Below are 10,236 nucleotides of genomic sequence, written 5' to 3'. Positions count from 1 at the left end.
TAATACATGTGTGAATAAATAGATCACAATGTGTCCCTAGCAAGCCTCTAGTTGGCTAGCTCGTTAGTCAATAGATGATCATGGTTTCCTGGTCATGGGCATTAGATTTCATTGATAACGGGATCACATCATTGGGAGAATGATGTGATGGACAAGACCCAATCCTAAGCATAGCACTAGATCGTATTGTCCGTATGCTAAAGCTTTTCTAATGTCAAGTGTCTTTTCTTTTGACCGTGAGATTGTGCAACTCCCGGATACCGTAGGAGTGATTTAGGTGTATCAAATGTCACAACGTAACTGGGTGACTATAAAGGTGCACTATGGGTATCTGTGAAAGTGTCTGTTGGGTTGGTACGAATCAAGATCGGGATTTGTCACTCCGTGTGACGGAGAGGTATCTCTGGGCCCACTCGGTAGAACATCATCATGAGCTCAATGTGACTAAGGAGTTAGTCACACGATGACGTACTACGGAATGAGTAAAGAGACTTACCGGTAACGAGATTGAACAAGGTATAGGTATACCGACGATCGAATCTCGGGCAAGTTCTATACCGACAGACAAAGGGAATTGTATACGGGATTGATTGAATCCTTGACATCGTGGTTCATCCGATGAGATCATCGTGGAGCAAGTGGGAGCCACCATGGGTATCCAGACCCCGCTGGTGGTTATTGGCCGGAGAGGTGTTTCGGTCATGTTTGCCTGTCTCCCGAACCCGTAGGGTCTACACACTTAAGGTTCGATGACGCTAGGGTTATAGGGAATTGTTATACGAGGTTATCGAAAGTTGTTCGGAGTCCCGGATGAGATCCCGGACGTCACGAGGAGCTCCGGAATGGTCCAGAGGTAAAGATTGATATATAGGACGGATGGTTTCGGATACCGGAAGTGTTTCGGGCATCACCGGTAACGTACCGGGACCACCAGCACGAGGCCACGGTAGGAGGCTTTCGGTAGGGATCACCGATGCCACGAGGCGGGACTTGAGCAGAACCAATCTAGAGCTCCGGCAGGGTCGTCCTGCCGGGGAAACTTCCCTCCCGGAGGGGGAAATCGTCGTCATCGTGATCACCAACACTCCTCTCATCGGAGGGGACTCATCACCATCAACATCTTCATCAGCACCATCTCATCTCCAAACCCTAGTTCATCTCTTGTAACCAATCTCCATCTCGTGACTCCGATTGGTACTTGTAAGGTTGCTAGTAGTGTTAATTACTCTTTGTAGTTGATGCTAGTTGGATTATTCGGTGGAAGATTATATGTTTAGATCCTTGATGCTATTCAATACCTCTCTGGTCATGAATATTATTATGCTTTGTGAGTAGTCACTTTTGTTCCTGAGGACATGAGATAAGTCATGCTATAAGTAGTCATGTGAATTTGGTATTCGTTCGATATTTTGATGTGTTGTATGTTGTTTTTCCTCCAGTGGTGTTATGTGAACGTCAACTACATAACACTTCACCGTTATTTGGGCCTAGAGGAAGGCATTGGGAAGTAGTAAAGTAGATGATGGGTTGCTAGAGTGACAGAAGCTTAAACCCTAGTTTATGTGTTGCTTCGTAAGGGGCTGATTTGGATCCATTAGTTTAATGCTATGGTTAGACTTTGTCTTAATTCTTCTTTCGTAGTTGCGGATGCTTGCGAGAGGGGTTAATCATAAGTGGGATGTTTTTCCAAGTAAGGGCAGCACCCAAGCACCGGTCCACCCACATATAAAACTATCAAAGTAGCGAACACGAATCATATGAACATGATGAAAACTAGGTTGACAGAAATTCACGTGTGTCCTCAGGAGTGCTTTACCTCCTATAAGAGTTTGTCCAGGCTTGTCCCTTGCTACAAAAGGGATTGGGCCACTTTTCTGCACCTTTGTTACCGTTGTTACTTGCTACTTGCTACGAATCATCTTTTCACACCACTATCTGTTACCGATAATTTCAGTGCTTGCACAGATTACCTTGCTCAAAACCACTTGTCAGATCCTTCAGCTCCTTGTTGGGTTCGACACTCTTACTTATCGAAAGGACTATGATAGATCCCCTACACTTGTGGGTCATCACGTTCCGACGGCGATCACATCGACCTTGGAACCATTCCCGACGTGCAGCGTCACCTCGTCCTTTGCCAGCCTACACTTGTTCCACACTTCCTGTTTTGAGTTGCAAATGTGAGCAACAGCACCGGTATCAAATACCCAGGAGCTACTATGAGCGCTAGTAAGGTACACATCAATAACATGTATATCATATATAGCTTTGACATTTCCGGCTTCTTATCCGCTAAGTATTTGGGGCAGTTCCGCTTCCAGTGACCGGTTCCCTTGCAGTAATAGCACTAAGTCTCAGCCTTGGGTCCTTTCTTTGGCTTCTTCCCGGTAACTAGATTACCGAGCGTGGAAACTGCTTTGTCGTCTTTCTTGAAGTTCTTTTTACCCTTTCCTTTCTTGAAACTAGTGGTCTTATTCACCATCAACACTCGATGTTCTTTCTTGATTTCTACCTCCACAGATTTCAGCATTGAATACAACTCAGGAATGGTCTTCTCCATCCCTTGCATGTTGTAATTCATCACAAAGCCTTTGTAGCTAGGTGGAAGCGACTAGAGGATTCTGTCAATGACCGCGTCATCCGGAAGTTCAACTCCCAGCTGAGTCAGGTGGTTGTGCAACCGAGACATTCTGAGTATGTGATCACTGACAGAACTATTCTCCTCCATCTTACAGCTAAAGAACATGTCGGAGACCTCATATCTCTCGACCCGGGCATGAGCTTGAAAAACTAGTTTCAGCTCCTCGAACATCTCATATGCTCCATGTTGCTCAAAACGCCTTTGGAGCCCAGGTTCTAAACTGTAAAGCATGTCGCACTGAACCAGAGAGTAGTCATCACTCCATGACTGCCAGGCGTTCCTAACGTTCTAGGTTGCCGCGGTAACGGGAGGGTCACCTAGCGGCGCATCAAGGACATATGCCTTCTTGGAAGCCATGAGGATGAGCTTTAAGTTACGAGCCCAGTCCGCATAGTTGCTCCCATCGTATTTCAGCTTGGTTTTCTCTAGGAACGCGTTGAAGTTGAATGGGACAATTTTGTTGGCCATTGGATCTACAATATTTGTAAAGACAATTTTAGACTAATTTCATGACAATTAAGTTCATCTAATCAAATTATATAATGAACTCCCACTTAGATCGACATCCCTCTAGTCATCCAAGTGTTACATGATCCATGTCGACTAGCCCGTGTCCGATCATCACGTGAGACGGACTAGTCATCAATGATGAGCATCTCCATGCTGATCGTATCAACCATACGACTCGTGTTCGACCTTTCGGTCTCCCGTATTCAAGGCCATGTCTGTACATGTTAGGCTCGTCGAGTCAACCTAAGTGTTTTGTGTGTGTAAATCTGGCTTACCCTGTTGTATTTGAACGTTAGAATCTATCACACCCGATCATCACGTGGTTCTTCGAGACAACGATCCTTCGCAACGGTGCACACTTAGGGGAGTACTTATCCTGAAATTTTAATGAGGGATCATCTTATCTTTGCTACCGTCGTTCTAAGCAATAAGATGAAAAACATGATAAACATCACATGCAATCATATAGTGACATGATATGGCCAATATCATATTGCTCCTTTGATCTCCATCTTTGGGGCACCATGATCATCATCGTCACTGGCATGACACCATGATCTCCATCATTGTGTCTTTGCAAAGTCGTCTCGCCAACTATTACTTCTACTACTATAGCTAACGGTTAGCAATAAAGTAAAGTAATCACATGGCGTTGCATCTCATACAATAAATTCAGACAACTCCTATGGCTCCTCCGGTCGTCATACTCATCGACATGCAAGTCGTGAGTCCTATTACAAGAACATGATCAATCTCATTGATCACATATGTAAGATCAGATCCTTTTGGCCATATCACATCACATAGCATACCCTACAAAAACAAGTTAGACATCCTCTAATTGTTGTTGCAAGTTTTACGTGGCTGATTTGGGTTTCTAGCAAGAACGCATCTTACCTACGTGACAGACACAACGTTGATATGCCAATGCTATTTACCCTTCATAAGGACCCTCTTCATCGAATCCGATCCGACTTCATATCTTTGTAACAAGTGCATGTCGGTCGGTGGAACCAGTCTCACGTAAGAGTACGTGTAAAGTCGGTCAGGGCCGCTTCATCCCACGATGGCGTCGAATCAAGATAAGACTAGTAACGACAAGCAATTGGCAAAATCATCGCCCACAAATTTTGTGTTCTACTCGTGCATAGAATCTACGCATAGAACCTGGCTCGGATGCCACTGTTGGGGAACGTAGTAATTTCACAAAAATCCTACGTCACACAAGGATCTATCTAGGAGAAACCAGCAACGAGCAAAGGGGTAGAGCGTCTTCATATCTTTGGAGACCGCTAAGCGGAAGCATTACTAGAACGCGGTTGATAGAGTCGTACTCGTAGCGATTCAGATCATGATGGATTCCGATCTAAGCGTCGAACAAAGGCGCCTCCGCGTTCAACACACGTGCAGCTCGGTGACGTCTCCTACGCCTTGGTCCAGCAAGGAGAGAGGAAAGGTTGAGGGAGAGCTCCGGCATCACGACGGCGTGGTGACGGTGGAGCTGCGTGGTATTCCGACAGGGCTTCGCCAAGCTCTACGGAGCACTGATGACCCACAAGTATAGGGGATCAATCGTAGTCCTTTCGATAAGTAAGAGTGTCGAACCCAACGAGGAGCAGAAGGATCTGACAAGTGGTTTTCAGCAAGGTAAAATCTGCACGCACTGAAATTGTCGGTAACAAGTGATTGTGTGGTGAGATGATTCGTAGCAAGCAACAAGTAACAAAAGTAGCAACGGTGCAGCAAAGTGGCCCAATCCCTTTTGTAGCAAGGGACAAGCCTGGACAAAGTCTTATAGGAGGAAAAACGCTCCCGAGGACACACGGGAATTTCTGTCATGCTAGTTTCATCATGTTCATATGATTCACGTTCGTTACTTTGATAGTTTGATATGTGGGTGGACCGGCGCTTGGGTACTGCCCTTACTTGGACAAGCATCCCACTTATGATTAACCCCTATCGCAAGCATCCGCAACTATGAAAGAAGAATTAAGACAAAGTCTAACCATAGCATTAAACTAGTGGATCCAAATCAGCCCCTTACGAAGCAACGCATAAACTAGGGTTTAAGCTTATGTCACTCTAGCAACCCATCATCTACTTACTACTTCCCAATGCCTTCCTCTAGGCCCAAATAATGGTGAAGTGTTATGTAGTCGACGTTCACATAACACCACTAGAGGAAAAACAACATACAACACATCAAAATATCGAAAGAATACCAAATTCACATGGCTACTATTAGCATGACTTATCCCATGTCCTCAGGAACAAAAGTAACTACTCACAAAGCATAATCATATTCATGACCAGAGAGGTAATGAGTAGCATCAAGGATCTGAACATAAACTCTTCCACCAAATAATCCAACTAGCATCAACTACAAAGAGTAGTCAACACTACTAGCAACCTTACAAGTACCAATCGGAGTCGCAAGATGGAGATTGGTTACAAGTGATGAACTAGGGTTTGGAGATGAGATGGTGCTGATGAAGTTGTTGATGGTGATGAGTCCCCTACGATGAGAGGAGTGTTGGTGATGATGATGGCGACGATTTCCCCCTCCGGGAGGGAAGTTTCCCCGGCAGGATCGTCCTGCCGGAGCTCTAGATTGGTTCTGCTCAAGTTCTGCCTCGTGGCGGCGGCGAAACCACGAAAAAGCTCCTCCTTGATTTTTTTTCCAGACGAAACCCTTCATATAGCAAAAGAGGGGGGCAAGTGGGCCAGCAGGCTGCCCACAAGCCCTCATGGAGCGGCCTGGGGGGGTGGCCGTGCCGTCCAGGCTTGTGGGCACCTACACGCCCCCCTCTGGCGCTTCTTCAGCCCAGTAGTTTTGATAAATCAGGAAAAAAATCCTCGTTGATTTTTACGTCATTTGGAGTTGCGCAGAATAGGTATCTCAACTTTGCTCCACTTTCAGGGCAGAATTCTAGTTGCTGGCATTCTCCCTCTTCATGTAAACCTTGCAAAATAAGAGAAAAAAGGCATAAGAATTCTACCGTGAAGTGAAATAACAGCCCAAGAAGCGATAAATATCAACATGAAAACATGATGCAAAATGGACGTATCAACTCCCCCAAGCTTAGACCTCGCTTGTCCTCAAGCGAAAGCCTAGCTCAATAAATATGTCCACATGTTTAGGGAGAGAGGTGTCGACCAAACAAGATACGAACATGCATGCATCATGATCAAGATCAGAATGGCAATACCAACATATAATCTCTCATGCTAAAGTGATAATTCCTTCACAAAGTAAAGCATGGATCAAGAACCTTACCGAGAAGTAACAACCGATAGCCTTTAGTCATTGAAGCAATTGCAATTTATCACAACATCAGAAAGAGTCAAATAAGAGCTTGTAAAGCAAATCCACATATTGAATCATTCTATCATTCTCTACAATTGCTACAACTCACGTGGTACTCATGAGATCAAAGTTTCAGCTGGACACAGAGAAAGATAGGGGCTTATAGTTTTGCCTCCCAACTGCTTACCTCAAGGGTAATGTCAACAATAATAATTCATGAATGCCTACCTCCAAGTTGACATATGAATAGAGATCTTTCCCAAGCATATGACATTAGCCAAGATAAAGGTGAAATAAGGAATTGGTGAAGATCACCATGACTCTTTCAAGGGCAAAAAGTAAAGGTACAAGATAGGCCCTTCGCAGAGGGAAGCAGAGGTTCGCAGAGGGAAGATCATACATATTAGAGAGCAATTTTTATTCCTTGCACCGATGACAACTTACTTGAGGGATCTTATTAAATCCATAGGTAGGTATGGTGGATACTCATGGTAAAACTGGGTTGAAGGTTTGTGGATGCACAAGTAGTATCTCTACTTAGTGCAGGAGGTTTTGGCTAATATGAGGTGGAAGCAATCGTCACATGCTAAGGGATCTCTAATCATATAACATTGTTCAGAGCCAAGCAAACACAATTCATTACGTTGTCTTCCTTGTCCAACATCTACTTCTAGGCATGTAATAGTTTAGTGAGTGCTCACAGTCATAGATGGTGTCAGAGATGATATATTTATATGTGAACCTCTCCTTCTTTATCACTTCCTATTAATTGCAACAATGACCAAGGTCTACGTTTGCCTACCCTCAACAAGTTTCAATCCTCATTCTTTTTGTATGTGAAGCCATCACTTCCCATAAGATCATTACATGATCTTTCATGCTTTTGTTCTATTCTCACACTATTGATCATGGCAAGAGGCAAAGCCCTTCAACAAAGAAACTCTTTATTATATGGATCACGAGCTCGAATACATCGGGGGTGACACAAAGAAAAACTCAAGACTAAAACACTAAGACTTTTAATCTACTAGAGAAAAATAAAACTGAAAAGGAAAACTAAAACAAAGGTAAAGGCAAAAGATGTGATGGTGATACGATACCGGGGCAACTCCCCCAAGCTTGGCAATAGCCAAGGGGATTGCCCATACCAATGCTCAGTTGTCTTCCTTTGGTGGTGATGGTGGAGGAGTTGTTGCAACATGGGTTTGATCCTCCGTCTTCCAAGGCATAGGTGCTCCATCATGGAAAGATGAACGAGTCTCCGGAATCCTCAAATCTATAGCCAACCGTATTGATTTAAATATATACTCATACACACAGTTTTGGTTCCGCAGGTCATAGATCTGGGCCTGGAGTTGATCAATCCTATCATAGAGCCTGGAGAGGTGCTTCCCAATGTCATTGGCATCAATCCTGTTCTTGTTGGTGAACTCCGTGATCATCATATGGTTGGCGTTGAGTCCACGCTCCACCATCCCTTGGCACTTGAAGACTTGTTGCTCCATTGCTTCGATCCTTGTCTCCACGCTTCCGGTCTTCTTAGGCCCCTCAACATCACGGATGTGCAACATCCCCTCACGCATCTCGATAGATTGAGGGTGTTGCACCACTCCCTACCTCACGGGGAAGTCCTTCTCGAAGATCATGTCCTTCTCGAAGATTGAGGGTGTTGCATCTCGATAGATTGATGACCTTCTCGAAGATCTTGTCCTTCGGAGCTTTTGGGGAAGTCATAGCGATCTAGATCTGCAACAAAAACAGGCTCGAAACGAAAAACAGAGGAAATCTGCGTGATGCAGGGGTCAGACCAAACGGGAGTATATATAATGAATTTTTTCAGACCAGAAGGAGTACCCCGCACGAAAACGGAGTCTGGGAGGCGCACGAGGTGGCCATAAGCCCTCACGGCGTGGCCAGGGGGTGGGCCCGCGCCGTGCAGGCTTGTCGCCTCCTCGCGCACTTTCCGGACTACTTCCAGTTTTTGTATTTTTTCAAATATTCCAAAACGGAGAAGATTTCCTACTATAAAAGTTTTGGACTCTGTTTTCTTACCGAATCACATACCTCTTCGTTTTTGGAGTCTGAAACAGGCTGATAAATATCCCTTAGGTATTCTTCCGGAGTTATGGTATTAATGATATTGCTTTCAACATTTATGGGAGTACCTGTGATATAATGCTTGATTCTCTGCCCATTTACCACTCTCGGACAATTACCTTCCGTGTTGTTGATCTTGGTAGCACCGGAATGATATACTTCCTCAACAACATAGGGACCTTCCCATTTAGAGAGAAGCTTGCGTGCAAAGAATCTTAAACGAGAGTTATATAGCAAGACATAATCACCTACATTGAACTCACGCTTTTGTATCCTCTTATCATGCCACCTCTTAACCTTCTCTTTGAACAGCTTGGCATTCTCATATGCCTGAGTTCTCCACTCATCAAGCGAGCTAATGTCAAATAACCTCTTCTCACCGGCAAGTTTGTAATCCATGTTGAGCTCTTTGATTGCCCAATAAGCTTTATGCTCTAGCTCAAGAGGTAAGTGACATGCTTTCCCATACACCATTTTGTACGGAGACATGCCCATGGGATTCTTATAGGCAGTTCTATAAGCCCACAGTGCATCATCGAGCTTCTTAGACCAATTCTTTCTAGACCTATTGACAGCCTTTTGCAGAATCAGTTTAATCTCTCTATTGCTTAGCTCTACCTGACCACTGGACTGAGGGGGATAGGGAGACACAATTCTATGGTTGACATCGTACTTAGCAAGCGTTTTACGAAAAGCACCATGAATGAAGTGTGAACCACCATCGGTCATTAAATATCTAGGGACTCCAAATCTAGGGAAGATAACTTCTTTCAGCATCTTGATAGAGGTGTTGTGATCAGCACTACTAGTGGGGATAGCTTCTACCCACTTAGTGACGTAATCAACGGCAACTAGGATATGAGTATACCTGTTGGATTTTGGAAAAGGTCACATATAATCAAAGCCCCAAACATCAAATGGTTCAATGACAAGTGAATAGTTCATAGGCATTTCCTGACGTTTGCTAATATTACCTATTCTTTGACATTCGTCACAAGACAAGACAAACTTACGGGTGTCCTTGAAGAGAGTGGGCCAATAGAAACCTGATTGCAATACCTTGTGTGTAGTTCTATCTCCCGCATGGTGTCCTCCGTAGGCCTCGGAGTGACACTTCTGTAGGATCTATCCCTGTTCATGTTCAGGTACACAATGTCTAATAACACCATCTACTCCTTCCTTATAAAGGTGAGGATCATCCCAAAAGTAATGTCTTAAGTCAAAGAAGAATTTCTTCTTTTGCTCGTACGTGAAACTTGGTGGTATATATTTGGCAACGATATAGTTTGCATAATCAGCATACCACGGTGCACTACGTGAAGCATTGATGACATTCAATTGCTCATCGGGAAAGCTGTCATCAATAGGTTGTGGGTCATTAAGAACGTTCTCCAACCTAGACAAGTTATCTGCTACTGGGTTATCAGCACCCTTTTTGCCGACAACGTGCAAATCAAATTCTTGTAGCAAGAGAACCCATCTGATAAGTCTAGGTTTAGCGTCCTTCTTCTCCATGAGGTACTTAATAGCAGCATGATCAGTGTGAATAGTGACTTTGGAATCAACTATGTAAGACTTGAACTTTTTACATGCAAACACGACTGCTAAAAATTCCTTCTCCGTAGTAGCATAGTTTCTCGGGGCACTGTCTAGAGTTTTACTAGCGTAGTGAATAACATTC

The sequence above is a fragment of the Hordeum vulgare genome, chromosome 5H (genome assembly GCF_904849725.1).
Source record: "Hordeum vulgare subsp. vulgare chromosome 5H, MorexV3_pseudomolecules_assembly, whole genome shotgun sequence".
Classification (NCBI taxonomy): Eukaryota; Viridiplantae; Streptophyta; class Magnoliopsida; order Poales; family Poaceae; genus Hordeum; species Hordeum vulgare.
The sequence above is the reverse complement of the archived record's forward strand: the minus strand, read 5'-3'. Positions refer to the sequence as shown.